Source organism: Eptesicus fuscus, chromosome 3 (assembly GCF_027574615.1).
Source record: "Eptesicus fuscus isolate TK198812 chromosome 3, DD_ASM_mEF_20220401, whole genome shotgun sequence".
NCBI lineage: Eukaryota > Metazoa > Chordata > Mammalia > Chiroptera > Vespertilionidae > Eptesicus > Eptesicus fuscus.
The window spans coordinates 19,295,498-19,311,438 of NC_072475.1; positions in this window are offsets into that span (position 1 = coordinate 19,295,498).

Consider the following 15,941-nt stretch of genomic DNA (forward strand, 5'->3'; position numbering starts at 1 on the left):
CCATTCCCCTGCGAGCCTGATCGATGCCTAACTGCTCCCCTGCTGGCCCAGTCACCCCTAACTGCTCTCCCCTGTCAGCCTGGTCACCCCTAACTGCCCTCCCCCGCCAGCCTGGTCTCTCCCAACTGCCCTCCCCTGCTGGCCATCTTGTGGCAGCCTACTTGTGTCCACATGGGGGTGGCCATATTTGACCACATGGGGGCAGACATCTTGTGTGTTGGAGTAATAGTCAATTTGCATATTACCTCTTTATTATATAGGATAAGTTAAGAGTAGAATCTGAGCAGAAAACCTCATGAAGTCCAAACCCAAACTGGATTCAATTCATTGGAGGTATGTTCTATGTGAGGGAAATAAGACAATTGGGTTGATTTAGAAGCTGGCTAATTCATACAGTCAGTTATTTTTATTTATAAGCATATACTAAACCGGTTTCTAATTACTTCTATAACTTGAGATATTCTGAAATTGTTCACAGAATTTAATGGGCCACTATTAAACTCTTACTATTTTGTCAGGCCCCATTGTACTTAACTTTAATGTACAAATAGATGTTTTTACAGGAAATGATGTGTTTCTATAAGACTTAGAAACTGAAGAACTAAAAATGTTAGTAAAGTTTAAAAACAGGAAATAGTCAAATAGTTTGAAGTACACTTTTCCACAAGTTTTATCATCAGAAGACCATGCCTGGCATTTCTGGCGATCAGGCTCACAGAGTGGAAAACAGAACCCACATGGTATCTCCACACAGAGCGTTGGCAGCCTCCACTGAGGTCATAGCTGCTGACAAGTGAGCATGAAAAGGACGTCATGGTAAAACCATAAGGTTTTCAGTTAGGCTATGTGAGCCCCAGCAATTACCAGCTAAATAAGTTGATAATTAAAATAAAATTGGATTTTCACTGCAGCCACTACGAAGGAATCTGAGCTTCAGCGAGAGGACAGCAGTAGATGTGAAACATTTCAACTCCATTGTTTATTCTCCATGACTGTGTGTTGAGGGGCCACCCTTGATGAGCCTTTATAAGATATAGTGTGAGTTCTTTACTTTAAAAAAAAAAAATGTGGTGAAACATTTTGGCAAAGAAGGTCATATTGACCTACATCCAATTTAGTGTTGTTTTTCTTCCCATCAGAATATGACTGCTGATCAGAGTTTCCATGCAATTTAGCATTTGTATAAAATGCTGGGTAAAATAACAACCTAATGTTGTTAGCATTAGAAACACAAAGGTGAGAGCTTCTTAGTGAAATTATTATTTGAAAAGTTTGCCTCTAATATTAAAATTACTCAGACACAAAATCGTTTAACTGATTCAGAAAACTGGCACCAGACCTCATTATAATGGCCAGACCTTGTTTGCATATACAGTTCACGAGTAATAAAAAAAAGTTTGAAAAGCCTCTGGCAGTGTTATCCTGATTTGTCTTTACAAACAGACAGGGCAAGAACCCATAATGCTTAAAAAGAATTTTTAAGCATGTCACTTATTTTATTAAGTGCTTTATTGATAAATAACTCATATAATAAAAACCCGTGTAAAGTGTCAGTTCAGTGGTTTTAGTATATTACCAGAGTTGTGCAACCATCACCACTATCTAATTTTAGAACATTTTCTTCACTCTCAAAAAGAAACCCTATATTCAGTAGCAGGGAAGAGTGGCAGACTTTTGGAGTTTTTCCTTCCCTTAAAACAAGAAAAATGTTTAAATATTGCTTAGTTGTTTGGACAGAACAGCTTAATGCAGTTTTAGGGGTAGCTGAGATAGGAAGAAGATGGTGGAATATGATGCTAAAGGATTTTTCTCTCTCCTGAGAGAATGCCCTGAATAATTTATATTCACATACAGTACTAATATGTGTGTGTATATAAATCTAAAAAACATTGCACATATATTTGGTAACTCCTAGGATTATTCTTATAGCCCTGCCTTAAGGCCTGAGAAAGTCCAATAGCCATATCATTGGGAAACATGGCTAATTTCTTTGCTGGTTATTAAATTTTCCTCTCGTTAGTGCTTTCAACTTTATTTAGTCAAAACTTTTTACATATCAAAATTCTTGTTTAGAGAAAAGAAATGGCATTTCTATTAAAATTGCCTCCATGAAGTAGTAATTTAAAGAGATTATAGCATTTGGATGTAATAGACACAAATACACATATTTTTCTTTATTTCCTATGAATGCGAATAGATGAAAATGTTTGATAGCTGTTAGGTATTCTTGATGATAACTATCTTAAACCTCTATAATTTTATAAAACACACTGTTTTAGAGAATTACAATTCTGCATGAAGTTAAGCAGTCTTACTTTGTAATTTTATATCTTTTCCCAACATTATGATAAGAAAGTTAAGCTTCCTGTCTGAACTCATTATAGTCAAACCCACATTTCAGGAAGTCAATCTATTATCAGCTTTGCCAGATGTTTCTTTAACTTGTGTGAGGTTGCTTGCTTCCTTTGAAGACACAAGACCTTTTCCGTTCCCTTTATGACTATTCTCCAGTTAAGAGAACAGCATTTGCCCCAACATCTAATTCATTTTTCTAAAATTATTGGTGAACACGTGTGTGTGCACTATTCTCTCATCTCCGGAAAAGTGTGTCACTGTAGCTTCCTTGGTCAGAAATGTCCTGGTTGCAAAAAGGAAATGTATTGTTCCTTTTAAAATATTGAGAATTCTGAAAATCCCCAAACCAACCTGGAGGTATTTTGCAAAAACCTCCATAACAATGTCAGCATGTATGAGAATTTATTAGGGGTTTTTATGACCTCTCATCCAAGGTCCCACCTGATTTTTTTGTACTTCCTATTGCCAAGTAAGAGTGCTGCAGCTGTTCAGGGGAAAATGCTGTGGTTCTGCTTGTGATTTGTTTGTTGAATTTGCTTAATATTGCATGGTTTGGAGGTTACAGAGAATGAATAAAAACCACAGGCAGTAGGTCAGACCTGGGAAGACTGCCTTCTCTGCCAACCTTGTAACCAAGGTTAGGACTCAAGGGTTACATGTGAAAGCACTTGTAAAATACGGCGTTATATCTTTGTCAACTGCGATATTTTTCATTTTCAACCTGTGTGTCTTATTCAGGATAAGTTTTCACTTAGGTGCTAGAAAGGTCACCCAGTAAATCATGGACCTAGTTTACTTCCTTCCATGGAGCTCTGCTGATATATCCCAGGTAGTCTCTGTGTACTAATCTCATTCCCTCGCAAAACTCCTTTTCTCCAATCTCCTTTTCCTGGCTTTCATGCTCAATCACTTTAAGTACTAGAGTTTCACCCATCTTTAACAGCGTTCATGAGACTCAAAGTAGGGGATGTTTTATTTCGTATATGATCAATTTATATAAGGAAATAGCTTACATAATGGAAAAGAACACAATTTAGACATACTCATCAGTTTAAATGCTATCCCTGTGAAAAATTCCATTAAACCTCAGTTTTCTTAGCTTCTAAATGGCAGCATCGTGGCCACCTCAGAGGTCTGCAGTAAGAATGAGAGTATATGTAAAGTGCCCAGAGGAATGCCTGGAGTCTAACAAACATGGATAACAGGCTACTACATGCCAGGTGCTCTAATGGTCCTGCTCTCCATGAGACCTCTATCGTGAAGTTAAGATGCTGATGGGATGAGGTGAAAAACAGCTATATCATCTTTACGTAAACTATTCTATTCTGTTGACAAACCATGTTGTCACGACAACATCACAAGGTTAGCCCTAATAGATGTCTACGCGAATGGCCCCTGGGACAAGGCTGGAATCAAAATATACTCTTCGTAAAAAGAAATAATGGAGAGTCTGGGAAGCTTCCAATGGAAAATTATTTTTTAGTTGAACTTTATGGAGAAGTAGGGAACAGGCATTCTGGAAGCAGACACTCCAGGACAAGGCACAGGGTAAGAGATTTTGTAGTATTCTAAAATGACAGTATAGTACATAGCAGGAGGGGAAGCTGGAATAGCCAGACACTCAGTTGTCAAGGGCTTTAGAGATATATTGAAGATTTTGGAATTCGGCTATAATCCTTGGGGAACCACTGGTTACTTGTTAGGAGAAAAGCAGTATGACTAGGTCTGTGCTCTAGAATGGAATGTTTATTTGCAGTGCAGAGAACAGAATGAATGGTGATTAGCCTGAAGGAGAATTGTCAAAAGCATATTGAAGAATAGAGATTATGATCACTGAAACTAGAGCAGGGCTAGTGGGAATGAAGAAAAAAGGAATGATTTGATTTGAGAAACATTTTGGGACACGCTTCATTAGAATACCTGGTCAAATGGTCAGAGAAAAAATACATTTATCTTTTCACTATCACCATTCAAGTATTTTGGAACAGTACTCTGAATGGCTCTGTGGTGACACTCTCCCTCTGCTCTCCCCTCACCCCCCTCTGGGGACAGAAGAGCATTGGGGAGAAAGCAGGCAGAAAAACCTGTTTGCTCCTCTTTCTTCCCAACCAAGAACCCCTTCATCCTCACCTCTGATTAAAGTTCTCAGTATATCATTGAGCTGACTTTCAGGAACCGCTCAAAGAGGAGAAATGGCTCCGACCAACGTGGCTCAGTGGTTGAGCATGCACCTAGGAACCAGGAGGTCATGGCTCAATTCCCTGTCAGGGACATGCCTGGGTTGCAGGCTCGATCCCCAGTGGGAGGCATGCATGAGGCAGCCAATCAATTATTTTCTCTCATCACTGATATTTCTATCTCTCTCTCTCCCTCCCCCTTCCTTCCTCTCTGAAATCAATAAAAAATGTTTGTTTGTTTGTTATTTTTAAAAAGAGGAGAAAAGAATGCTTGAGGTGAGAAGGATGAGCAGGAGAACCAGGGAAGAGATAGTTCGTAGCTTTGGGGACAACCGAATTGTACTCTGAGGACAGAGAATGGAGGCCAGGAGGTCTCTCCACCACCAGCATCTGTGTGACCTTGGACAAGCCACTCAATGTCTCAGAGCTTCAGCAGGAGCAGCTGTGGCAGGAAGATAATGAAAAGTAACACCTACCCTGCTTGCCTAGTGGAGATGAGAAAGGAAATATAAAGAGCTAACATGTCAGAAAGTTCTTTGCTAGAGAGCTATGTGAATGTAAAAAACTGTAATTGAAGAATCACACATGTTTATATAATAGGCATGTCACTTTTTTGGGAACGAGAGAGACGGTGTCTGCACTCAGTAGATGTTTATTTCATAGATATATTCACACCCACAAACACATGCATAATGCACTGAAAGCATGAAGAACAGGGCTAAATGCAATCACTCAATTTAAATATGCTCTATGAGGTTTCAACATGCCATAGTGGAAGAAGATGAAATCTGGAGTCATTACATAATGAGCTCACTCTAACATAATTAGACTGGGCATTCCTTAAGGACTTATGCACCGTTATTAAGACCTAAGTTCCCACTTTTTCATCAGTGAACTGGAGAAAATAATACATATTTCACAATAACTACATAACTAATACAATAATAATTAGCACAATGCTTGGCATAAAAGTGGGGGTTCTATAAATTTTAGTTTCCATTCCCCACATTTATTCATTCATTTAGCAAATTAGTAGCATATGTATAGTGTGCCAGTCATCATTTTAGGACTAAATACAATAGAAATGAAGAGTGACAGGGTCTCTACCCTCATGGAACCTAGAGTATAGCAGAGGAAGCAAAAAAAAAGTAAACAAGAGAATAAACCGTGCGGGGTTCTATGAAGGAAGGTGATGCTGTACAATCATCAATAGGGGCATAGTGGAGTGGGGGATGGGAAGGTTGTTTTATAAAGGTGAATCATGGAAAGTCTTTCTAAGAATATGACATTAAACTGAGACTTGAAGTGTTTGGAGACAGCCAATACACACACACACACACACACACACACACACATACACACACAGGAAATTGAGTATTCCAGGCAGAAGAACCGCAAGTAGGAAGGAGCCAAAGTGGCAAAGGGCATGGAAGGTTTGAGACACTTGAAAGCCAGGGCAGCTGGAAAGCAGTGAGCAGGAGTGAGAGTCATACAGATGGAGCTGGGGGACCTGGGTGCCAGACCACACAGGGCCAGTGGTATCAGAGTTTTAGACTAAACTCCAAGTTCAAGGGAAGACACTAGAAGATTTCAAAGAACTGACACGATCTGAGTTACAGATTTAATACTGTGTCTTACCTATAATAAGCATTAAAGAAAGGAGTATATTTGAGTTCTATACATTTTACATTCAGGTATCCTTTATTTTCAAAGATGTGGCACAAATATTATATGCCTCATTTTAAAAATTTACTATTTTGTTGGATGCTCTTTATTAATTACTAGAGGCCCGGTGCACAAAATTCGTGCATGGGGGGGGGGGTATGTGTCCCTCAGCCCAGCCTGCACCCGATCCAATATGACATTCCTCTCACAATCCAGGACTGCTGGCTCCCAACCGCTCGCCTGCCTCCCTGATTGCCCCAACCGCTTCTGCCTGCCAGCATGATCACCCCCTAACTACTCCCCTGCCTGCCTGATCAGCACCTAACTGCTACCCTGCCAGCCCAATTGCCCCTAACTGCCCTTCCCTGCTGGCCTGGTTGCCCCTAACTGCCCTCCCCTGCAGGCCTGGTGACCCCCAACTGCCCTCCCCTACAGGCCTGCTCACCCCGAACTGCCCTCTTCTGCCGGCCTGGTCACCCCTAACTGCCCTCCCCTGCAGGCCTTGTCCCTCCCAACTGCCCTCCCCTGCAGGCCTGGTCGCTCTCAACTGCCCTTCCCCTGCAGGCCTTGTTGCCTCTAACTGCCCTCCCCTGCTGGCCTGGTCACCCCCAACTGCCCTTCCCTCAGGCCTGGTTCCCCCCAACTGCCCTGCCCTGCAGGCCTGGTTGCCCCCAACTGCTCTCCCTTGCCTGCCTGGTCCCTCCCAACTGCCCTCCCCTGCTGGCCTGATCGCCCATAACTGCCCTCCCCTACTGGCCATCTTGTGGTGGCCATCTTGTGTCCACATGGGGGCGAGCATCTTGTGTGTTGGAGTGATGGTCAATTTGCATATTACCTCTTTATTATATAGGATGAGATGCACCTATGGACCACTGAACCCTAGGTCTGAGTTATTGAACTTATTTTCATCCTGAGTTAAAGTCTTCAAATTTCTAGGCTATGTACTTCATAGTTTACCCTAACATCTGGCTCAAAATAAGTATCTCTTTGTGTCACAGCTTTTTGTCCCCTCTCTTCCTAGTATCTATTTTTTTCCCCTCAAAATATGAGAAAGAGGATGAAGAGGAGGGGTGGTGTTTTTTCTGGTGAGCTGTTATCATTATACTGACCAATACTAAGAAGCAATTTTCTTTGCCAGCCCAATGTAGTTATCAAGTCAGTTAACAAGGGAAAAGAATATATGTCCTACTTTCCTCCCTCTCCCATTGATTCATATTTTTTACAATGTGTGGTACTTGTCTTCAGGCCCAGCTCCTCTGATTCCCGGGCCTATGACAGGCTTTTGTTTGACTTGCAGAAACCATGGTTTGTGTTGCTGTATGGCAACCGGCTGTTTGGCTGGATTCCTGCTCATATCCATTCCTATTCTCTCATTTATTTCTATTTCCTTTCTTTTTCTCCCCCTTGAGAATCAAAGGATATAAAATTTCAGATGAAATTGTGTTAGGACAAAGTTTCCACATTCTGCAATAGTTCTTCCTGTGAACTAACAGTGTTTCTGGATATATGCTCAGCAGTGGGCCATGATTTTTTATTTTAAAAGCCCATGGGGGGAAATGTGCACTGTTTAGTAGGGAAGCTCTCCAGTGCTGGGCTCATGGGACAGTGGTAAAATGAACAGGAGCCTCAGATGGGCTGGGTGTCTTCTCATCTCCATCCACCTGGTCTCAGAGGGAGACTATATAATTAGGGTAAAGTGGGCACATAAAGATGTAAACAGTACAAGAACAAAAGTGATAGAACAAGGGATCATTCATTTTGAATGCAAGCAGTAAGAACCAATTAACAAAATTTCATGTGAGGAATAAAAAAAAAATAGTTATAGCCATCAAAAGTGAAATCACCTAGCAATTTGCCCAAAATCTTCTTTGTGCCAGGTAAATGCCAACTAAACCAGCACCTGTATAACAGTTTATAAAACATTTGTCATATATGTCATCACATTTAATTTTTATAAAAACTCACACCCAGGGAAAATTAGAAATCTGTCAGGGCCAAATCAGTGGAGAAAGTTTGCATAACAGCGCTCACACTCTGGACTCCGACCAGTCTGGCTCTAGGATATGACGCTACCACTTATTTAGCTGTGTGACCTTGAACAAGGTACGTTACCTGTCAAAGCACTAGTAGTATCAAGTGTGGGATAATAATAATAATTTTTCATCATAATTAGCTAGTTTATTAATATCACTAATAGGAAAAGAAGCAAAGGGGAGGCCAGACATTATAAGCATGGTCACCTGAGCAGCCTCACCAGGAAGCTACAGCTTCACAATCCCCAAGGAACCAGCAGTCCATTCCCTGCAGATCACTTTGGGGGAGGGGAGGAGGGGATGAACAAAAAGTGAAATGGACACATGCACAGTGAAGTCGGGCGATGCCTATCCATCTAGCCTGGGGAACAATGGATTGGCTGGGGGTGGATCCCATCAGAAGCACACAAAATCTCAGAAAGTTAAAATCCCCAAAGAGTTTCCTCTCTCTAGCTCCTGTTCTCTTGTGCCTGCTCGCTCTTGCTCCATGACCCACACTTGCCCATGCACTTGCTTGTTCTCTCTCGATAAACATGTGTCCTTACCACTGGGAACATTAGCTAAACTAGCGAGATGCAGGACCCGACTGGAATTTAATATGGAACAGAAACTCTGGGCAGTGGCCTTCATCCTGGCCCTGCTGAAGACAGGATTGGACTTCTTCCATGGCAAGATGGACGGATATGGGACCTTGGAGGGGAACCCCCTTAATTTTATATCACCAATAAAGCTTCCCACGAAACCCCATTCTCCTGTGGGGGCTCAGGAAATTCTCTTCTTCTCCCCTAAGAACTCCACTTCCATAGATAGCAGTACCTGCTCCTGGGTTCTTAAGAAATAATCGAGATAATGCATGCAGAAAATTCACTATACTTTCTAGTACCCAGTAAACACATAAAAAATGTTACTATCAAAACCATAAAATAAAACTGGGATTGAAACCCCAAACCCAACTTCACATCCCATAATCTAACACAGGCGTCCTCAACTACGACCCGCGGGCCACATACGGGTGTTTTTGCCATTTTGTTTTTTTACTTCAAAATAAGATATGTGCAGTGTGCATAGGAATTTGTTCATAGTTTTTTTTTTTAAACTATAGTCCAGCCCTCCAGCGGTCTGAGGGACAGTGAACTGGTCCCCTGTTTAAAAAGTTTGAGGACCCCTGATCTAACCCTTTGGAAGCTTGGAGGATTTTGTAAATGGTCTTTCCCACACACAGTGAATATTAACTGAGGTGTATTTGACTGAACATTTCCCCCCACTTTGGCATTAGTTGCCACATAATACAGCTCTGGCAGCCACATTTCTCCTAGCCTTGTACCAAAAGGATTAGTCATGTCTTTATGGTAAATTCAGACTCCTCATCCTCATCCCCAACAAGAGCCTCCGTTCTGCATTGACTGAGGAGTGGCCTCTGCTGAAGTCTTGTTATTAGAGGTGCTGCATTAGAGTAATAGGCTCTACTTCAGAGGAGAGCCCCACACCACCCCTCTGAACCTACCTACTCCCACACCTGGCTATGCTTTATCCATTACTTAAGCAAGTGCTATGTTTCTCCTTCAATTTCCCCAGTCAGCATTTTCTGGGCAAAAACAGTATGTGTGAGTCCTACCTCTCTCTAGGGATATGGAAAGCAGCCCTCTTCCAGAGAATACAAACCAATGATCCACAGGGCTAATGTAGTCATATAGTGTTTTGTTTGGTCTATATGGTTAATTACAACACTAAGCCAGTCTATATAGCCGAAACCGGTTTGGCTCAGTGGATAGAGCATCACCCTGTGGACTGAAGGGTTCCGGGTTCGATTCCGGTCAGGGGCATGTACCTTGGTTGCGGGCACATCCACGGTGGAGGGTGTGCAGGAGGCAGCTGGTTGATGTTTCTCTCTCATCGATGTTTCTAACTCTCTATCCCTCTCTCTTCCTCACTGTAATAAATCAATAAAATAAAATAAAATAAAATAAAATAAAAAATTTAAAAAAAGCCAGTCTATATAATAAAAACCTAAGCAACCGGTACGGCGGAACGACTGGAACGACCGGCCGCTATCATGCGCGCTGACCACCAGGGGGCAGACACTCAATGCAGGAGCTGCCTCCTGGTAGTCAGTGCACTCCCACAGGGGAGCGCTGCTCAGCCAGAAGCCGGGCTCATGGCTGGTGAGCACAGCTGCCATGGCAGGAGCCTCTCCGGAATCTGTGGCAGCAGGCACAGCAGGCCAGGATGAGTGTGAGTGGCACAGCTCCTGGCCCCGATTCAAGCTCTTCCCTGGCCACCTGCCACTTGGCGCACTGCTACATCCCCCAAGGGGTCCTGGACTGCGAGAGGGCAGGCCTGGCTGAGGAACACCCCCCCCCAACCCCCAGTGCATGATTTTCATGCACCGGGCCTCTAGTATTTAGATAATCCTATTTCAATAAAAAAATTTCTAGCTTCTCTTGATCTATCAGAATATCTGGGCATATGGTACTCACATTCCCACACTGAAATGGGTTATGGTTGATTAGAAGCTACCCTCTCTGGTGGATCAAGTGCTCTCCAGTTTGCCATGGCCCCCACTGTCCTCTTGTATTACATCTTATCCACATCTTGTATTACATCTTATCCACTTCACTCATTTAGATGTTCTGCCTGGACCCTATAGGCATTTAGATGTTCTGCCTGGACCCTATAGGCATTTAAAATCCACCAGGATTTGAAAATCATACCTTTTTGTTTGCTAATCTTTCATTATTTTATATTTTCTTTATAAGCTTTTAAAGATTGAGAATCCTTACGAATACATTCTAATGCCTAGCACATCACTAAGATCCCCATGCAGTTACTACTCTGTGTTAACGATGAAGACATCCAGTCCATGTAATTGCTGGGAACTCTGATCACACCACCCTTCCTACTCCTTCATCTGCTCAGCCTTAAAAAGGAGCAGAGTCTTACTAGGCCCCATATGTATTATTCAGGCCATTATCCAGTTCTAATTCCTGAACTTTAAAGTGGGTGTGTCGATTCAGCAACAGTTTCTGAACCAGTACCTCAGTTTTTTGTCATCTGAAATTTAAAAGTTACAATATCTTTTCTCTACCTTCTTGATAAACTTATTGATTTACTGATGGTAGCCATTCTGACAGGTGTGAGGTGATATCTCATTGTGGTTTTAATTTGCATTTCTCTGATGATTAGTGACATTAAGCATCTTTTCATATGGATGGAACCCTCATGTGCTGTTGGTGGGAAATGCAGATTGGTGCAGCCACTGTGAAAAACAGTATGGAGTTACCTCAAAAAATTTAAAATGAGCCCAGCTGTGTGGCTCAGTGGTTGAGCATCGACCCATGAACCAGAGGTCATGGTTCAATTCCCGGTCAGGGCACATGCTCAGGTTGTGGGCTTGGGGCATATAGAAGGCAGCCAATCAATAATTCTCTCTCATTATTGATGTTTCTATCTCTCTCTCTCTTTCCCTTCCTCTCTGAAATTAATAAAATAAAATATATTTTTAAAAAACACAGTATTCTCTTTCACTACAGGGCCCCTTCTGCACACCTCCATCCCCACCACACTGTCATTTTTGCCATCCCCCAAAACAACATGTATTCTAACACTCACCTTTGTTAACATTCTCCCCACTGCTGCCTTTCTTATGCAATGAAACCCCACGAACCTCCAAAATCTAGTTCAAACGTTTCTTGGTACCCCATTGAGTCTCAATTCAAATAACGACACTTCTTTAAATTAACAGAAATACATTCATTCCTCAACTACAGCACTTACCACATTATTACTAGTAACATGCATTATAATCTTTTCTAATCCATTGTGAATTTTTAAACCATATTTTGGCATCCTTGCTCTGAGCACCTAGCTCACAGCCTGGCATTCAGGGGCTTAGTGAATGTTGATTAAATCCCAAAATAACAGTCTGACTAAACATCTAGGCAGCAACGTATGAGAAAATGTGGTTAATGTGGGAAATGCTAGTTAGTCCATCTGGATGAAACATGCATTAGTTATACTAAAGATTACTCCAAAACTCAGTAGCTTAAAACAATGGACATTTACTAACTTGCCAGGTCTGTGAGTTAGGAAGTTAGAAATGGCCGAGCTGGGTCCTCTGGCTCAGGGTCTCCGGCAAAGCTTCAATCAAACAGAGGGCCAGGGCTACACTCATCTCTAGAATGTCCTGGAGAAGAATCTGCTTCCAGCCTTACATACATGGCAATTGGCAGGACTCAGGTCCTCACTGGCTACTTCCTCCTCAAGTGGGCCTCTCATTAAGGGTACTCACAAATGGTGGCTGGCTTCTCTTGGATGAGAGAGTGAGAAAGAGCACCCAAGACAGAAGCCACATGCATTTTTAAAATCTCAGAAGTGACATTCCTTTACTTTTGTCATATGCTATTCCTTAGAATCCGGTCAATAAATCCAACCCACACTCAAGGGGAAGAGATTACACAGGGGCATTAACAAAAGGAGGTAGGGATTATTAGGAGCTATCTCAGAGGCTTTGCAACAAAGGACTTGATAGATAGTCAGTCAGGACAGATCAAGGTGCTTCTTGAGGGAAGGGTGGGAGCCAGATCATGAAAGACCTTATATGCCATGCTAATGAATCTGGCATTTATGCAAATGATCATGGGACCTCCAATACAATTATCACATGATAAATTCACACATTAAAAGATTATTCTGAATGTTTGAGATGCATCCTTTGGATTGGATTATGGTGATAACAAAAGCAGGAAAGCTAGTTAAATACCAAGGGTTGAGGTCTTCCTTGGTAATTCTTTCATTTTTTTTTTCAACAAATACTTATTATGTGCCTATCTTTCAAGGTTCTTTTGAGTATAAAACATAACCGCACTCACAATGTGAAAACTACTTAAGTATATATAAATAAGATATTCTATTCAATGGTTATAAGATATCTTGCATGTATTATAAGGTGTATGTGGAAAGAGCTTTAAAAACAGAAAGTTTCAAGGTCATCAAAGACAAAGACTGAGAAACTGTTATAGATTTAAGAAGCCTAAGGAGAGATGATGACTAAATGCAACATAGCATCCTGGATTTGATCCTGAACAGATAAAGACATTAGTGAAAAAACTGGGAAAGCCAAATAAAATAGGGAGCTTAGTAATTGAATTTTGCCAGTGCTAATTCCTTAGTTTTAATAAATGTTGCAAGGTTAACATTACAGAAAGCTGAGTGAAGTATATGTAAACAAATCTCTATTATCTTTGAAACTTTTCTATAAATCTAAATGTATTATAAAATGTAATACTTAAAAAGAAAGAAAAAAAAAACAGCAGGAGAATAACATAGAGCATTTAGACACACAGCTGACAATTCCAGAAGAAATCTGGATGTGACTGCTGTTAGAAATCACTAGTCTCATAATATTGAGGAAAACAACTTAAAATCAAGCTCTGTGGGTGATAGATGATGAAAATGCTGCCAGGCTCCCGGCTGTGGTACCTCAGTGAGGAAACAGAGCTCAGCATATTCTCAGGAGGGGGTCACATTAATTTTTTAAAAAAGATAGGTAAAGGCCCTTTGAGGGAAATCTGGAATTCTGTATTAATCTGATAGAACTTTTAATGTTTTTGTTCAAGAATCCATAGTTCATATTTAAGGGAAAGCAGAGCCCTACTACATGATGAACTAAGTGTTCATGCTGGAATACAAGACGGTTTGGAGTTCTCTCCTGAAATGCGTAAGCAGGTAAAAAGATAGTTCTTTTGATATCAAGGAAGGTCTCTTTGTAGACCTTTGGTTTATGTTTCCATGTGGTTTGTACATAGTATATGCAAAACAACTCCTCCACTTAGCTGCCTCCTAATCAAGTGTGAACTTTAACTGGGTTTTCTGAAAGAGGAAATTCAATTCATTCCCGGTGCAGCAGGGTGAATTTGGCACATAGGGTTTGATCAGTACATGTTGTTCTTTCATTGATTTGTTTTAGCTGTTGAATGTTTTACCAGGAATAGGGCAAAAATCCTGAATGAATAAGACACAGAGTGGAGGACTTATTTTAGATTAATTTTATCTGCCTTTATTTCAGATCTTCAAGCAAATCTTAAAAGGTAGCTATGCAGCAATCCTTGACCTTTGAGCATGCCTGCTTTCAGTGGTGCTACTATTTGCAGTCCCTTTCCCACCCGGCACTCCAGACGCTAACTTGAGCACCAGAAATGATAAGACAGTATATGTTTAATCGATAGAACAGAAACCTTAAGTGGCAATGTGTCCACATTTATAGAAAGTCATTTATTCAATGTTTCAAAAATATATGCTCATCTATATAGGATGTGGAAGTCAACTAAATGAGCAGAATTTAACTGACTGCTATGAAGTGAATTGTATCCCCAACAAAATTCATATTTTTGAAGTACTAATCTCCAATATGGTGGTATTTGGAGATGGGACCATTGGGAAGAATTGGGTTTAGATGAGTTCATGAGGGTGGGGCTCTCATAAGGGATTAGTGCTCTTATAAAAAGAAACACCAGAAAGCTAACTCTCTCTCTCTCTCTCTCTCTCTCTCTCTCTCTCTCTCTCTCTCTCTCTCTCTCTCTCTCCTCTTCTTGCCATATGAGGACACACAAAAAAGGCAGTCATCTGCAAGTTAGGAATAGAGCCCTGACTGGGGAACCAAGTTGAATAATACAAGTTGAACAATACCTTGATCTTAGACTTTCCAGCCTTCAGAACTATGAGAAACAAATCTGTTGTTTAAGCCACCCATCCAGTCTATAGTATTTTAATACAGCAGCCTGAGCTGACTAATACAATGACAGTCTAAGGCAATAGATCAAAATACTAAGTCAGTTCTGAACTATGAAGTATAACAATCTTTGTTCAAAAGAACATTGAAAGTGAAGGAGACCAAGGAATGGGTTTTAAAGGATTTGGGACTGGATCTGATCCTTGCAGGACTTTCCAATCTATCAACTGGAAACACTCCAACCTATAGGCGTGGTCTCTTCCAGTCCCAAACCCATCCTGACCATGCCTTGGCCGCTCCAGCCAGCAGAGGCCACATGGAATTGCCTGCCTTTAGAACTTGTATCTGCCAGAGGGGATCCAAGTCCTTGGTGCTGACCACATTCCCTTACTCAGTTGGCCAGTCCTTATGGTTAGTCTTTTGCTTTAATTACCCTTCTTAGACTTGATTTCCTTATTAAGATGAGAACCCATATGCTATGTTCTCACCAAAGATGGTGAGAAGATAGATTAATGGTGGGAGAGGAATATAAAGGATTTTGATAAATATGGAGGGGCAGGAATGGAGATGTCATTGAAAATGAGTATATTTTTATGAAATAATAAAAACTTCCTTATCCAAACACACACACACTAACTGTTGAGACTAGATAAGCTAGGCTAGGGTGTAATGGGAAATAAAACCAAGGGAGCTAAACTACGTGGAATTTGGGTGAAATTGTGTGATGGTTAATTTTATGTCTACATGACTGGGCTAAGGGATGCCCTGATAACTGGTATACATTATATCTGAGTGTGTCTATGAGGCTGCCTTGGGAAGAAATTAACAGTTAAATCAATACACTAAGTAAAGAGGGTGGGCATCATCCAATCTGTTCAGGGCCTGAAAAGAACAAAGGGCAGAGGGGCGAATTGCCTCTCCGCTTGAGCAGAGACATTCCATGTTCTTCTTCCCTCACCTATCAGTGCTCCTGGTTCTCAGGAG